We start from the raw sequence: 18,247 nt of genomic DNA on the forward strand, positions 1-18,247 counted from the left end.
GAATGCTATCTGGAAGCCTATCCATCCATCCAACAGCTCCTTGGAGGCCCCCGTCCTTCTGCAAGTTCAATGCACTATAAGTTGGGGGCATAACAAAAAGTAATTAGTAAAGGGTCTAATTGTTGAAGCAAGCCGATACAATAAATCTGAGTAGTCTGTCTTCTGGCAGTATTGAATGCAAGAGGGTTGTTAAAATGATGCCACAACTGGATGCTAGTGTTGTAGGTTGAACTTTACCCTTCTTTCCTTCCATAAATGATTCCGACTTCAAAAGTGAATACAACCAATAAATAAGTGTCCGTTGTGATGCAGGAAAGTGTTCCCTTTGCGGACAGAGGCAACCCCTCTAGCCCTAGAGTGGGTCTAGTCACAAACAAGGACAAATCAACAACAATTTTCCTTAAATAGTTCAAGTTGGAGGCCTACCTCAACCGGTGGTCGATGGTGTTCCATTGCACTGCTTCATCTTCAGCTTCCTTCTCCTAATGAGTAATCAACCTGAAACAATGTAAAGGAAATACAACAAAGCACGTAATCGGAACAACAATGATCTATTTACCCACAAAGTCAAGAATTCATGAGCTATCTAGTACATTACATTCAAGACATAGGAAAACATCATTGATTGCATTAAATATGAAATAGAGTAATATTACAACCAAGGTCTTGACGTCACAAGCCTTCTTAGAAGGGTCCAGCCAGCATGTTCCTCAAGAATTCACTCTTGAAGATGGATCTCCCAATACACAAGTCTCTCTCACTCACAAGTTTTACACAAGATCAAAGGCACTTCACAACCTTCCTAAAGCTCTCAACAATCCCACACTTGTCACACTCACACCAGCTATCTAACAAGCTCACAAGTACTAACAGCAACACTCCAAAGACTAAGAATTCCAAACTATCCAAAAACTAGCAGCACATAGTAATGGTGCAAGTTTAAATAGGAGAAGGAATCTCCATGAATGGTGGGAGGATGAGCTTATCTCCAAGGAAGCTAGCACAAATGACGGAACAACCATGCTAGAGAAAGGAGGGTGACATAAACAAGCCCAACAACCAGGTCTGGAGTCATCTGGAAGGCCGACTGTTGGAACAAATTCACCCAATCTAGATCATCGCGGGCACATAACTAGTCTGCTGCGCTGACATCGCTATTGCATAACAGAGATAGTCAGGTCATCGCGGGAAACTACAAGCGACAATGGCACTGGCACATGAAATTCGACCATCGCGGGAATCACGTGTACTTCCACGATGGCAGCACTTTTGGAGTGTTTTGGAGCGCCCATCAGTGCGTTTATTTGGAAAACGGACACAATGATGCAGAAACCTTTGGAAAAGTGGGTCATTTGGCAGCATCAGAGAGCATTTGTCTAACATGACTTGGACACATGACACAGTAGGAAGACTAGAAGGAAAGCAGTGACAAATTACTGTGTAACAGATGCCCCCAAAGTATGAAGCCCGAGAGAGAGGGAGGGGTGAAACGCTTTACGAAACTGACTGAACTAGAACACCATCTAGAAGAACCTGCATGCAAGTACAACTGATATCTCTAATAATGAATTACATGTAGTCTAGGCATGGGCGCAACCATCCAAAAGACATACGAAATAGGTATGTGGTATGGACGCAGCCACCCAGCTAATGAGACCATGATGATAATAAAGGTATGGTCGCAGCCATCCATGAAGACTCAGGTATGGTCGCAGCCATCCATCAATGGGTCATGTAATCATAAAACCAATCCACGCAGCCCGAACATGTGTAAGCTGAGTTCGGGGTCTTGAACCCATCCGATCATAGTACAAATCCTAACATGCGAATAGATGTGTTGAGGTCGAGCATGATAGAAAATTGCTTGATTACCGGTCAATGATGAAAACCGTTAACAAGCGTGAGAGAAACCACCAATAATGCCAATGGCTCTCAGGCACTGTCCAGCACAATCCACAAAGTGTGAAAAAGGAGTTGAAGTTGAACACTCGTGGAATCACCCAATCGACGACCAATAATGAAAGTCGACCGTCAGGTGCGAAGAACTTGCCATTGAGGCATGCAAGCTCTAAGGTACCAAAGGGGATCTCTAGATCAATCTCCTGGATAATGAGATGAAGTCGACAGGAGACAACCCATTGCAGGAGGGCCATAATGTTTCCCCCATCAACGACACGAGATAAGGAACAAGTGGTAGATGGCGAAACAGAGTATCAGAGGAGGAGACGAGGGTGTAAACTACATAAGGATTATACTCTTGAACATATCGGTGACACGACTCCGGAGGGGGGTGGCAGCATTCAGGTGCTAAGGGATTAGAGGCTCGAAGGAGATGGCATGAATCAAATGGACTAAGGCTAGAATGATAACCCAAACCCGCGGAAGGCCAAATGATGATGTATGGATGTTCCAACCTGACAAGAAACAAAGTGTCGATGTTCAAGAGTGACTAGCTGCCATAGACAATCAATGATAAACCTGTTGTTAAGTCCAACCTAGTAACAGTTTAACGAGACCTAGGAGGGAGAAGCTCGAGTCTCGTCATGGTGACGAGTCCAATGTCGTCGAGGTTTAAAGAGTCCAACATAGGTAAAACTCGGAGTCTTTTTCATGTTTAGAGAGTTTGAAAAAGACACGGAAAAGAAAACTCCAGGGGGGTCCTTTTCGTAGAGTTGTGTCTCTTGAGCCCGAAAAAGTATAAAATGATACTCGAAAGAACCGCCCGACCATTACAATCGAGCAGTACTTTTCGTAACTAGTGACTTCGACCTGAAAAAGTAGAAAAGCGGTTAGAAGCACGTCATTTCATAACCGATAACGAGCTTGAAACGACAAAGACACAAAAATATTTTTGTGTTTAAACGGTCGAAAAAGAGCTTAAAGGCGACCGCCTCTTGTTTCTTTTAACGAGTCAAGAGGGACAACTCGGCAATCTTTTCATCTTTAAATGGTCAGAAAAGAGCTGAAAGTAGATCGCCTCTTGTTTCTTTTAACGAGTCAAGAGGGACAACTCGGCAATATTTTCATCTTTAAATGGTCGGAAAAGAGATGAAAGTAGACCTCCATTTTTTATTCTCTTTAACGAGTCAAAAAGGGAAAAATACTCAGCAATCTTTTCATCTTTTACGAGTCAGAAAATAGCTTAAAGGAGAGTCATCCTAGAGGAACGAGTGGTATAAAGGGGTAGCAACTGGTTCCAGCAATGGTGGAACTACTCAAAACATGTAATGGTCAAGAGGCTAGCTAATAAAACCACTCATCGTTGCAGTTCCTCAGGAAACGAAAAACAACCAAGTGAAAGCACATGATCGACCAAAGAGATGGTGGCGATCGAATGAAACAACCAAGGCTCATCTAGCAGAATTTAGCAGATAAATGGTAATCACGAGGTGTAAATCAGCTATGGGTTCATTTTTACACAAGCTTGAACCATGGAGAAGTATGCTTGGATTCGGTTTCATGTTTACACAAGCTTGAAACAAAAAACTATGCTTGTTGTAAGTTCGCATGCCCCCAGCATAATGACGCAAATCGAGGTACATGCCCCCCAAGCTTCATTTCATTCAACAAGGTGGATGGAATGAAGGTTCACTTTCGAGATCTTGGAAAGACTCGACTTGGATTTTACGAGATCTTAATCAAAGACTCGATTTGGAAAGGGAGGTGTTTCATTTTTTAATGAGGTTGACACAGTGAAAGAACTATCCTCATAACATTTGTTTCATTTTTTCACGAGGTTGACATAAGATCAGAACTATCCTCAGGCACTTTGTTTCATTTTTTAACGAGGTTGATACAAGATAAGAACCATCCTCGGGACTCCTTGTTTCATTTTTTAACAAGGTTGACACAAGATCAAAACTGTCCTCGGGCACCTTTTCATGGGCCACACAAGAACATGGCTCCCAAGAGGTCTTCGCGGGATGGAAGAGACGCACTCTGGGAGGAACACATGTCATGATGCACCAATGACAGATCAAGTTCCAATGGCCCCAGTACATGATGTACCAGACCATCTACATGATCATCAGTAGAGGTGGAGATGGAATGGGTAGCCACATAATTGACCTGTGGAAAGGAAGGTACTACTGGCGAGCAAGAACCAAGAGGGGATGACAACTGTGCAGGAGGCATCGGGGGACTAAAGAACGATAATTGATCAATAGTCACCATTCTTCCGTCGTGTGGAAAAAAAACCACACGGAAAAGGGAAGAAACGAGGGCCCCCATGGCATAAATATAATCACGTCCAAAGAGAAGACTAAAATTTGCACTTGGACAACCATGACGTCTATATAGATGGTTTTGCCCCCCAAAGTAACATGAAAATTTGGGAGGATACCGAGAGGTTGACAAGGTTCTATGTCGAATGCCAACAAATTCTGTGTAATCGGCACAAGATGTGGGGAACCCAAAGCTTGCCAAGTAGTGGAAGGCATAAGACTGACAGACGCACCCTCATCCAAGACAGTGCCAGATACTACCTTAGCATAGGTGTGTACTTTAATCTCGAAAGGAACATAGGATGGAAGGCAGAAAGTAGTCAAATGACTCCAGTCGAAAGTGACGGCCAAACTACTTGGGGGGGAAATCGTATGATTGCCCCCTGCCCCCCAGGGACCAGAGGAGGACTCCCCAGATCAGCTGGGATAGGAGAATCGTTTTCGGACTCTGGGGAATCTGAGGAGATGAGAAGAACATGAGCATGATGCTCTTCCGAGACAGAGTGATCAATAGGTGGTGAACCTAAGTCGACACTCTTTCCGACCAATGGTTGGTCTGGAACAGGCTGAGCACAGCCAAGCTCGGAAGAAAGAGGACGGACAAGAGAAGAATCTAAGTCAATATCTTTGTCGACGGAGGGAGGGTCTCGAGAGAGCCACTGATAACCAATGGGGAGTTGGGGCGAAGAAGCTGTAAGACTATTCAAAACAGCGGAAACTTTATCCATGAGTGGAAAAAGGTGAAGGGGATGATTGCCTTCACACAGTCTACAGGGGAATCGAAGCTTCCCTTCCTTCCTACTGTTGCCAGTTGAAAGGATAGCACCACCCTGAGCTTCAGAGGATGATGAGGGACGAGCCAAGTCGTGAGACCATACTTCTAGGATCCTTGGAATGCCAGGACAATCACGAAGAAGATGGTCACCCTTGCATAATTTACAAGGAAACTTAACCTTTCGCAGAGGAGCAGAAGGTGGTTCATCCTAGGATGGACTCGGAGCAGTAACTGCACAAGTGGCGTTGGATTTATCAGACTTCTTCTTCTTCTTCATCTTCTTCTTCTTCTTCTTAGTCTCATGGTTACTTAATGTGAAACTTTCACCCGGCGAAGGAGGAGAGGAGGAGGAAGAAACAGGGGAAGAAGGCGCAGGCTCCACCTTGGATTCAACATGTCTTGGTTCGGACGAAGGAGACGGTGGAATAGGAGTCATGACACTCGGGACGACCGAGGTTGAAAACAGCCATACGAGCAAACCGATGGTTAACCCAGGCAACAACAATGTTGCCATATACGAAGCACCGGCATTTCCAAATGAGGGAAAAGGACCAGGGTTTCCATCTGGGGGAAAACCTTGGCCGGTAGACTCGGGGAATGTTGCCATCGAGAATGAAAAATAACCCTACTCAAGCTAATGCAAAACAAGATCTAACCGGGTAAATGTGAATCGCGGCCGAATAAATTTTAAGACACAGGAACAAAACTTGACCTTTTCATTTTTAAAGAGTCAAGAAAAGGACAAAAGATGACTCTAGTCGCCTTCGAATATTTAATGAGCCTGAAGTGACAAGTGCTCAGATGGACCTTTTCTTTTAGGGAGTCCGAAAAGGAACGAAAGTGACTACTCTGGAGAACTAGGCAAAAGGTTTACCAGACAAATCCGAAAAACTGCATATACACCTTGGAAGTCATATGAAAACCAAGGACTTTCCGTACGACAGTCAATCTTCCCGAATGCTGTGTTCGGTGCGTTACGGCTTGTAAGGCGGCAGACACGGCTTGTAAGGCGGCAGGATTGATAACCTAATGGGGTCTCCCCATATACTCGACGGTACGTGGGAGCACAATTCCGTACTAGACCACTATTGAGTGACAGAAGGAGGAATCACCCAACCTTGAGTGGAAACAAAAGTGACTAGGTTTAACGACACCGGAGCACGTCTCTAGCCTAGACCTCTAAATGTGTGTGTTATGTTCCAATGCGTTGTTAGATTTATTTAGTTCATTTTAAAGTTGATCTTGGATTATGTTTCAGTTTTCAGACCTTACTGTATGTATATATCAAAGCCTAGGATGCAGCTAAAATGAATGAAGTATCCTTTTTCTTCGATGAACACCTACCTATGGGAGGGTAGAGAGATCATTCCCAAACCAAGAAAACCAAGGCAACAAACAGTCACTTAATGCAAGCAGACATCAATTCTTAAAATGCACGGATACTACTAATGAGAGATCTAATCATTCTCTTTTCAATATGCAACTTGAAATGCAAATTTACTTTCACTTTCGCATGCTAAATGAATGCAAACTTTTAATTTTTTTTTTGTGAATTCAAAGAGACAAACAAGCAAGTGTGAACTGATCAATCCAAACAATTGTGATCTATGCTTGGTAGTGAAGAAAGCAAATCAATATAAAAAATTGGTCCAATAATCGACACTAAAAATCAACTAGCAAGAAAACAAGCAGTGAGAAAGCCTCAAGGAAATCAATAAGACGGTTGTGGATGAACCTTGAACAGACAAGTAACCCAGGCAAAAGGTTTCTCAACGAAACTTCTAAAGGGCTAGGTCACATGGTCTAAAAAACACAAGACTCACTCAAATTAAATCAAAGAGACAGTACCCTAACCAAAAGCATTTAAAACAAGCTAATGAGAGACAAGACACAACAGGGGATAAGCAAGATTGATGAATTCAAGAGGTAAAGTTATAAAAACAACTTTTTAGGAATCATCGCAAGTTGTACACTGACAACCCGAGATGATGGCAAATTTTACACAGACAACCCGAGATGATCGCGGAAAAACACTTATTTTCCGCGATGATGCGATTTCAAGAGTCGTCGCGGGAATTAAGCTAGAAACCTAAGATCATCGCGGGTACAAAGCTACAAAGTGGCAATGACATCGTGACTATTAGGCTTTTTTCTGCGATGATGCAAAAAACAATGACAAATGAACAAAAACTCCCGAACCAAAACCAGTCAACCCTTAAATCAAATAAAGGTATTTCCCAGATCAACCCAGGAAACTCAAAAGATTGATAATTAATCCCCAAACTTCAAAAGAGACCAAATCAAAAACTGAAGGCAAGAGTAAACAAGAAAAGAACAAAGGCTAGATCCCCAATGGAGTCGCCAATTTGTGATGCAGTAAAGTGCTCCCTCTGCGGACAGAGGCAACCCCTCTAGCCCTAGAGTGGGTCTAGTCACAAACAAGGACAAATCAACAACAATTTTCCTTAAATAGTTTAATTTGGAGGCCTACCTCAACCGGTGGTCGATCGTTTTCCATTGCGCTACTCCAGCTTCAGCTTCCTTCTCCTAATGAGTAATTAACTTGAAACAATGCAAAGGAAATACAACAAAGCACGTAACCAGAACAATAATGATCTATTTACCCACAAAGTCAAGAAGTCATGAGCTATCTAGAACATTACATACAAGACATAGGAAAACATCATTGATTTCATTAAATATGAAATAGAGTAAGCTTACAACCAAGGTCTTGACGTCACAAGCCTTCTTAGAAGGGTCCAGCCAGCATGTTCCTCAAGCATTCACTCTTGAAGATGGATCTCCCAATACACAAGTCTCTCTCACTCACAAGTTTTACACAAGATCAAAGGCACTTCAAAACCTTCCTCAAGCTCTCAACAATCCCACACTTGTCACACTCACACCAGCTATCTAACAAGCTCACAAGTACTAACAGCAACACTCCAAAGACTAATAATTCCAAACTATCCAAAAACTAGCAACACATAGCAATGGTGAGAGTTTAAATAGGAGAAGAAGTCTCCATGAATGGTGGGAGGATGAGCTTATCTCCAAGGAAGGTAGCATAAATGACGGAACAACCATGCCAGAGAAAGGAGGACGACATAAACAAGCCCAACAACCAGGTCTGGAGTCATCTGGAAGGCCGACTGTTGGAACAAATTCGCCCAATCTAGATCATCGCGGGCACATAACTGGTCTGTCGCGCTCACATCGCTATTGCATAACGGAGATAGTCAGGTCATCGCGGGAAACTACAAGCGACAGTGGCGTTGGCACATGAAATTCGACCATCGCAGGAATCACGTGTACTTCCGCAATGGCAGCGCTTTTGGACTGTTTTGGAGTGCCCATCAGTGCGTTTATTTGTAAAACAGACGCGATGATGCAGAAACCTTTGGAAAAGTGGGTCATTTGGTAGCATCAGAGAGCATTTGTCTAACATGAATTGGACACATGACACAGTAGGAAGACTGGAAGGAAGGCAGTGACAAATTACTGTGTAACACCTGTCATCCGTATCAACTAAGTATTCCTTACTAGAAGGCATTGGATTTAGAATCGTATTGGCTCCTAAGCGGGATAGGTCATATTGGTACTCCCTAACTAAGAAGCATTCATTCATTCAGTAAGTTTTTTAGTAAGGGAAGCACTCCATCAACTAAGGTGAAGGGAGTACTATAGGTAAGGGTAAGGGGATCCGGTTCTGAAAGGGGAAGTGGGCCTCCGTCCTGAGGCAATAAATGACTCAGGTGGTCTAGGGAAGAAAGGTATAGTTCCGAATATAGGTCTAGTGGTTCAGGTGGGTAAAGAGTTTGTGTGGAAGAAAGGTAGGGGGTTGGTTATGCCTCCCGTATAAGGTGTTCTTGGCTTCAGCACTACTAGGTTGGGCAGCTCTCCATGTCCTAGGGTGAAGGCAATAAGAAAGGGTAAGGGTCAGCTTGCTTGGTTGATCCCGTCCGGAAAGGTAAATAGTAGTCCCTCCTTCCTAAGTGATGAATTAAGCAAGTGTTTTCAAATGCTAGTGAATGCTATATGAAGCAATGCTCTATGTGAATGGTGCTCTCTAAGTTCAAGTAATTGATCCAGAAGTACGCGTAAAGGTAAGTTTAATACTAAAGGTTCTGAGTATAAGTAAACTACCATGAATTCATCATGTAGGCTTCAAAAGTTGAGACAAATAAATGTTCAAAGTGCCTCCGACCCCAACAAGTGCATAATATATCTCATAAGTAATTGGGTATGGGTATATATTGTTCCACCTTGTGCGATTATAAGGCTATTGGGCAGGTACCCTCAGAAAAAGCTTGGTATTTTGAGGTTGTTTCGGTGGATACCGAGAAACATGCATTGAATAAAGAAAACATTGGTTGTTGAGGGTTCCAACAGGTCAGGTATGGTCCATATAGGGTAAATAACTTTCCTTTTTCAGGAGGTAACTTGACCACGTACCCGCATTTCATTAAGGTTATTCCTTCCAATAAGTAAGTAAAGGGGTTCATAGCATGCCTCCCCTACTTCGATTATTTGTTGGCTAAATGAATGGGTTATTAAGGGCAGATAGGAATATTCCCTTCATTGTTGAAAACGCGCGTACCCAACGTAAAATTATGTTAGTATAGAAGAGGAAGGGTGGTGAAAATGAAAGCAAATAAGAAGTGTATATACGTAATAATAAGGTTATTCCTAGATCAACAAGGTCTATTCTCTAAAGCTCGCCTGATCGGCCGGCCTGTGGACTAATTTGCAGATTTCGGGCTCCATATTAAGGCACCCACCCGGTTGGGGGCACAGGAACCCTAGTGAGGTTGTTCCGGTGGATCCTAAGAACCTTCTAAGATGCAATTTGAGATATATAGGACCTTGTTGATCTAGGTTCGGAGTCATTTCATCCACAGGGTTATCGAACTCTTTGTTTTCTTTATCCAAATCGATGATTTAATGCATGTAAGGTGATTCCTTATTCCATCCAATATCCGGGGTCTAGCTAGCTGTATTGACTAAATCCAAACAATGAAAATGATCCAACCAAGACTTGTTGTAGGTCCAACCGAAATTCATTCTGTAGGCCAGCAGGTAAATGGTGATGTTCAAAGTGCCAACATGTTCAAAGTGCCTACCGACCAAAGGACGTAAGATATTATAAGTAAGGGATTAATCCAAAGGGTAGTTCCCACGCATGATGATCCTATGAAAGGTGGTTCCTGTGTCATGCCACCCACTTTCTATCTTCCTGCTTAAAAAAGTAAATAAAAACACTATTCTATGTAGTGCCTAATGCAAGCCCGAAAACAATATATGTAGTCTGGTTGTACTGAAGAAATCAAAGAGGGCAGTTCCGACCCAATGATCCCATCCCACGACTGACTGGTGTGATCTGTCAAAACAAAAATAAATGGCTAAAGTAGGGCAACATCCTTCCTCTCTCCATGCAATCCGAGCATGTGTAGTTGAAGTTTGTTGATTCTGAAAGCATATAAGTTGTTGGGGTTGTGAAAATACGAGAGTGCGAGGTCGTAGAGAAAGAAACTAATAATATTCCTAAAGAAGAACCAGCATAATCTAAAATAGGTGCTTCCTCTCCTACCATTGAGAGCAGCCTTACGGCACCTCTCCCTATCCCTTATGGTCGAGCAAGAAATTCCTCTCCTACTATTGAGAGCCTACTTGTGCATCCTAAGGCAATAAAGAGATCACTCTTATTTTTTTTCTGGTGATAGCATGGCTAAATAAATCGAGATGTTCGTAAGTGGCAAAAATTATCAATGTCTTAATTATGACATCCCAACTTAGAGAAACTTCTGGAAATGCCATTCTGACTCAAGTTGTTATTTGACAAAAATGGGGAATTAGAATAAGTGAAATAATCAGTTCCAACGAAACATAGTTCCTGCCCCAAATCTAAGGCCATAAATCAATCAATTTTTGGGCTCAGGTATGATGTCTAACTTCCTTCCTATTGAGTATTCCCCATTGGATTAGTGCCCCTCCTTGCGAGTCTCTGTAGGAATTGTGTTCCATCTCGGTAAGTGTCAGCGGCTGTAAGAACTGTGTTTCCATCTCGGTAAGTGTCAACGGTTGTAGGAACTGTTTTTCCATCTCAATAAGCTTGGCAATGCCATCGCCAACGCCAATCAACATCAACATCGAACTCGACATGCATCGTGTAACCTAACCTCCATTGTGTAACCTAACCCCCATCCAACCTCATCGTGTGTAACCTAATTGTGTGACTTCTTTCTACGTGTATTCTTCTCTGGTGAGTACTATATGTGTAGCTGCCCATAGAAGTAGCCCCCCCATTGCTTAGGCCCATTGGATTTGTCCCCTTCTATTAGCCCCTCCCTCTCCTTGTGAATAGGCCCTTTTCGATTAGTCCATTCAATTAGTCACCAAGCCCATTTGAATAGCCAAGTAGCCGAGTAACCATGCCACAGTGGATTAGCCGAGCAACCCATGAGCCCAAGCCGAGTAGCACGGTCCAAGTATCCCAGCTAAGGTAGTAACTTGTGGGGTGGCTCGCTCAAGGGTGGAGGTTGTAGGGTTGAGAGTCAAGAACATGGGGTCCTTATCTTTCCTTTATTTCCTGCCTCTGGTCCGGTGTTTAGGGGGTCATTTTCCCCAATTGGGTATCCAATTAAGGGAGCCTTCTCCATCGTTCTTTCCTTTCACCCGCAATCAATCAAGAAGCAGCGAGGTTCTTGCTACAAAATCTCAAGAAAAAGATTCAATCCTGGCAATTATAGATAAAGTTCATTAAATGCCAATTTTCATAATAGAAAAGTTCATTTGAATACCCATGATGAGCCATAATGCTTGGACTCCCTAAGGAAGAGATTTAGCTAAATCAAAATAGCGAATACGAAAATTATATATAATTTGTTCCAATTTCACTTTGTGCCTTCACCTAACTTGGTTGCACTAAATCGAACTCTAAATCCACCTGTATCAACATGGCTACCTTCCTCGGCTCCCTGACTGTGACTCCCTTCCTAGCGTGAATGAAATATCCTAAACAGGTGCATTGTAAGTAATGCCTCTTTATTCTTAGCATTGTTCCGAACCTTTAAGCGAATCCAAGATGAGTATCCAGGGATCCAAGCTGAGTATCCAAGTCCAACTGTGCAGTCTATCATAGGTAAGATATAATTTGTGTTCCCATACTATTTGCCACATTGTACCATACCACGATCTCCAGAGCTATGTGGGTATAGGTTCGCTTAGTATAGGTTCCTAACTAGAGGTTCATGCTGGGCCTTCTCGCTCATACTGCCAACAAGCTACTACGAACCTTGGATCGACTCCTGCGACTAGCATCATCTACCAGGGACTATGACTCTTTATTGGATTGACTGATCGAGTAGTAGCATGATTCCTTGCATTGAATCTTGGATGACCACTTGGAATGTACCACTCACTGGGACGGGTGGATTGAAAACTGATCACGTACACCAGATGGGCACGGCTTATTGGGCACGAACTAGAGCTTAATGCACTGAGTATAGCATCCAATGAGTATAACTTATTTAAGCATTGACTGACCGTAGCTTCTAGGAACTGACTATATCAAGCCTGGTTTCTAAGCATTTTGATTAGCCAAACCAATTAGCCGAGTCGAATAGTCCAGTCAAAAAGCCCAGCCCTGTATCACTCAAAGAGGATCCAAGCTCATTCACCTCGTCCAACCTTGGCTTCACTAGTTTGTTGGGGTGCAAGTATATAAAGTGATTAACTTGGACATCAACTGGGTGTTCAAATCGAGGCCAACTGGCACTGGCCGATGGGTAATGAGAGGCTTATCAGTTCACAAACAGACAAACAAGAAGGCAGTGGACCACCACCCTTCCTCTCCGAAGATGTGGCCCATTTAAATGGTAACATCTTTCTTGTAAGATGTGGCTACATATTGGGACATCGGGTGGGTATGATGGGGACGTGTGAGAAGGTTATGATGGGGACGCTTTTCTCGAAAGATGTTGGCTGATATGGGTTGAATGGAAAGCGGACTAAAAGCATACTATGGATTGAATACGTACTGGGCCATACCGGGGGAGTGAACTGGTAAGGTGGCTAGGTCAGGTGGTAGGTTCTAGTGTCCAGTGTTGATTCGTGGGTTTGGCGGACCACCTATCTCACTCGGTCAGTGTTGCCTCATATTGGGACGTGAGATGTGCTACTTATTGGGTTGGGACATTAGATTTGGAATGATGGGGATGCCTCTCTTGGAAGATGTATCAGTTGGAACACTTTTCTCATAAGATGGGTCAATGCTCGTTGGTAACACCCTTCTCACAAGACTCATCAGTTGTGAACACCCCTCTAGTTGACTACTCAACATCACTCAATCAATGACTATCAAGCATCAGTCCCTTGTGAAGCAACCTACTCCATAAGATGTTACCGATCAAGTGAATCAATCTCATCACTCATTTTATGCTCCGCTCTGCCAATGTGTGCTTTTTCCGTCCTTCCGGTGTACCACCTATCTCTATGATGTTACATCATATTGGGACGTGCTATGGGTAATTATGGGTACAAAAGATTGTACTTTGATGGGGTAAACTCTATATTAGCCCTCGAGGGGTACATGCTATTGGGAGATGGATCAGTTGGAATTTTCCTCTCTAGAATACTCATTAGTTGCCTTTTTCCGCACCTTCCCAGCCAACCTAATAAGACTAATCAGTTCATAAAAATCCACAATCAAATCAGCTCAGTGGAACTTTGTCTAAATGCTCGTAAGTAACGAACATGTATTTTTCCTGCTCTAGTCGAGTATCCCAAGCGAGCAGCCCAGCCTGCCTATAAGCCAGGCCAAGTGGCCCAGTTGAGTAGCCGACCGATTTGAGTAGCCGAGTCCAACTATGAATGGCATCGCCACCTGGATTGCGCCTATCAGCATTGCCATCTGGATTGACTGCATAAACACCTGTCATCAAGTGACCCCAGAATCGAGTGAGTACCGACATCGACTCTTGTATGAGTGCATTGAAACCCGAATCGAGTACCGGAATTGACAAACGACTAGCAGCATCGACACTCCTGGGATCGACTGTTGGGTCGACTCTTGGAATTGAGTGCATTGAAACCTGGCATTGATACCGGATATGGAGTACCGGCATCTCGTGAATCAACACCTGGCAATCATAGGGAACCAATCTCAAAGGGCATAGTTCAGTAATTTCAAATCCATTTGAGAGGCGCGGACTTGCCCCGTAAATAGCAATTTGATTAGCCAAGAATGGCGAATGAGGTTGCGAAAGCACGCTCGATGTAGGATTTAACCCCATACAAAAATTACCTGCATACGAATTCTAAAACACAAAAAATAAACAATGCGAGAGCATAACACATAAAACACATATACACAGAGATTTCCCCCTGGATCCCAAAACCGGGATTACCAACTTGATTTTTCATTATTTTCCTTTCAATGTTATAATACATATTTATACATCTCGAAGCATCCAATAACATGGACCGAAAACCATCGTGTCCAAAACCATGGACCAAAAACCATTGCATCCAAAAAACACGTGCGAAAATCTTGCACAAAACCATAGGTGGGTCCGCCCAACCTAACATAGGTTCCAAAACCAAAATTTTTTAGGGCATTACCCTGGACCTCATAGAGTGGGATTACCTGTGTTATCACTCAAGAATTCTAATTTCAAAACCGCTCACATTAGTTTGATGGTAAAAAAAAAAAAAATTGGTGCTAGTCTAAGTTTGATTTTTGTTTTAAAGTCTTGAGTCAACTATGTATTCTCATTCATCCCTAGTCTCATAGCCATGTGTCAGTTTTGTTCAAAAGTTACTATGCGTCGCAAAGCTTTTTAGGTTATTTCGTAGCTCATGAAATAATTTTGAAGTGTTTCCGCAGCACATAAATCCTTTTCAGCAGTTTCGCAGCGCAACATGCTTTAAGTGATTTCGTAGCGCATAATTTATATTTTGCACTGGCTGCGCTACGAAATTGGGGATTTTTTTCGAATCCATAGTCATTCTCACCCAACTGTCATACTTATCAGAATCTGTTGTGTTTTAGATCGTTAGGTGTTGTGGTATTGACACATGTTGCAGTTGTTGTTGAGAAGGAGACAAAGGGTTCTGTTTACTAACGAGTTTGAAACCCTTCAGAAGGAATTGGCGGTGGTGTTCAGTGGAGTCCCTGACGCGGCGAAGCTGGTGATAAAACCTCTGGACAGCTGTGATTTCGTAGAGTGTGGCTTGACTCACATAGAGGAGAAGAGGCCCTAAATTTCTATAAACAGAAAATCTCGCATCTTACTCTTAGATTCACTTTTCCTCATTTTTGGTAACGATGACAGCCGTGTTGTTCAGTCGGATGTCAAGGATTCGGCCCGGAAGAATTGCTAAGGCTTGGAGAAAAGAAATTAAATTTGATAAGTATACGGTTTCCACCGGTAAGGGGGATCTTAGGGCGTTCCTGAAGCTCTTGGCTTCGTTTAAAATCGCGGCAGATTACCCGAGGGATGAGCTTTGGGGTTTACTGTTTATTATTTCGAGCAGCTTCTACCTCGACTTTTACACTGTTGTTATGGAAGCACATGGCAAGCACAGGGCTTAAAGCGCGTCATTCCTGCTTTTGCAAATGCTGTAGAGAAAAGACCCACTGTTGAAGTATTGAAGGAGAAGGAGCACGGGGCTGTGCCTGAACCAGGAGCCATTGTTACAGCGAGAGTCACAAAGGTGATGGTAAGATTGGCCACAGTGAATATTATTTGTGTTGGGACAAGAGCAGTGAAAGAAAAGTTTACAGGTACTGTGAGACAACAGGATGTTCGAGCAACAGAGATTGACAAGGTTGATATGTACACATCATTTCGCCCTGGGGATATAATCCGAGCAGAAGTTCTCTCTCTTGGTGATGCACGGGCGTATTACCCCTCTACAGCTAAGAATGAATTGGGTGTTGTATCTGCAGAAAGTATTGCCGGTGCAGCAATGATCCAAATCAGTTGGACAGAGATGCAGTGCCCTTTGACAAATCAAATAGAGCGGCGAAAGGTTGTCAGGGCTGTCTGATATGTAGCAAGAAGCTTTCGTATTTTGACACAAGGTTTCACATTCCTTTGATTGATCAAATTCATGCAATTATGATGTTTGTAAATGTGGTCAATTATGAAGGAAGATATTGAGAATGTAGTAGTTGTTCATTGTAAAGCTGGCATGGCTAGAACAGGGCTCATGATATCGAGTCTTTTCTTTACCTCAAGTTCTACCCCACTGCTAAAGAATCCATTGCCTATTACAACCAGAAACGGTGTATAGATGGCAAGGGTCTTGTTCTTCCAAGCCAAATTCGCTATGTAAAATATTTTGAATGAGTTCTCACATATTTCAATGATGAAGTTCAACCTGGTAGGAGATGTATACTTCGGGGATTCCATCTTCATAAATGCCCTTACTAGGTTCGACCATCTATTACAGTATCTGATCATGGAGTTCTCTTTGCAACAAAGAAGCATCCAAGGACAAAGGATATGATGCCAGATGATTTTTGGTTTAGTGCACCAAGGAAAGGAATCATGGTATTTGCTTTGCCAGGAGAAAGGGGTCTTACAAAGTTAAGCAGTGACTTCAAATTTCACTTTCATGATCGTCATGGTGATTTTTACTGTTGGTTAAACACAACAATGATGGAGAACAGGAAAATTCTAAACAGCACTGATCTTGATGGTTTTGACAATTGTAACAGTTACATTGTCTCTGTATGGCATTTTGGCAGAAGAAACATTACACACTTTTCTCAAGTGTGATGGTTCAGTGAATTCCAACTTTGGACCTAGAACAACAAAATGAAGTGGCCCAGATTCTGGCATGTTTGGCTCACTGAGAAATGGTTGTTGGTTCTAAATATGTATATTTTGTGATGATGATACCTCTAGAATGGAACCTTGGACAGGAACTATGTCAGCCATTGTATTTTTCTATGAAGATTAACTGCAATACCTTTGACGTGTGTTTCTACTCGTATATCTCCTACAAGAAGCTCAAAAGAATTCACAAATTGAACACTCCAGAGGAGATTGCATTTCCAGGTAACGTTACAGAATGTAAAAACAGTCAAGGTTCAGGGAAAAACAACTGAATTTTGACTCTGATATAAGAGACCATGTCCAATGGGCAGGGAGTGATTCACCTAGGCAGGTTTCTGGAATTTGGGAAATGTCATATGCTGACCACAAGTTTACTCTCAAAGGGCACCACAAACAGGTGGAGGAAACATATATTCAAAACCAACTCTAGACTTTTGTTCTAAAGTGATCACATTTACTACAGTTCAAAATATGTCAAAACAGCTTAAAAGAGTTTTTGCCCTTCACACATGGCAAAGGTAGACAGCAGATCAAAGACGTGGCATTCTGATATGTTTTGTATAATCAAAGATGAAGGGCATAGTTCATTGGATTCGAACATCTTTGAGGAAAACCAAAGGCCGATAAACAGGGACAATTTCCTATTTTTCAGGGGCAATGGAGAAAGTGCGACATCAAAGTCCAGCAAGCAGCTTTAAACATCCATCAAAGCTACAGCTGTAGTAATCCACTTGGCAGAGAATGGATCTTGGTTGTAATAAATACTATGTTCAGCATGATGTAGAATTAGAATCCTAATTGTTTTAGGTTTCTAGAGCTGTCAATTAGCAGTCAGTTGTATTTATTAGTTTGTTAAAAGGTTAATAGGTGTCATTAGAGGTAGTAATCGAATTCCCCTCATGCTGGAGGAGGAATCTCGATCAGCTAGAATAAGAATTATATATATAGCTTAAACAGCAATGTAATGGGGGTTGGGAAATTTTATAATAGAGCATTGTTTTGGCTTATGTAACGACAGAGTTTCAGTAATACAATTTGGCTGCTTTACTTCTCAGGATTCATGAAGGATTTCTATGTTCAGAATGTGTGGTTTTATCCTTTCCTTAATGTCTTTTACAGTTGCATAGATGTATAATCACTCAGAATTCACTGATTGTGCTCTGATTTCCTGTATGCATTTATGAGTTGTGGTTCCATATGTGTTATGTTCTGAATACTCAAATGTTGAATGCCCTGACTTCTATGTAAAGGCAGTATCATTGTTTACTGAGGTGTTGTTGACTCCATAGGCCCAATGGATACATGTTTAATGTATTTCCAGCATCCATATTTGTCACAGTTATTTCACAAAGAGTTAGCCATCTTATCTTAAACAAAATCATTAACCCATTTAGAGAGAGCCC

The 18,247-nt window shown here is 42.4% G+C and overlaps 1 pseudogene; it reads left to right on the forward strand.

Annotated features, from left to right (window-relative positions):
* Window positions 1-15,325: 15,325 nt before the first annotated feature.
* On the forward strand, window positions 15,326-16,055 carry LOC149179896 (uncharacterized; annotated as a pseudogene).
* The last annotated feature ends 2,192 nt before the right edge of the window (window positions 16,056-18,247 follow it).

The sequence above is a fragment of the Pinus tabuliformis genome, chromosome 3_2, assembly GCF_031772625.1.
Source record: "Pinus tabuliformis cultivar Carrire ecotype Pingquan chromosome 3_2, CPIR1, whole genome shotgun sequence".
Classification (NCBI taxonomy): domain Eukaryota; kingdom Viridiplantae; phylum Streptophyta; class Pinopsida; order Pinales; family Pinaceae; genus Pinus; species Pinus tabuliformis.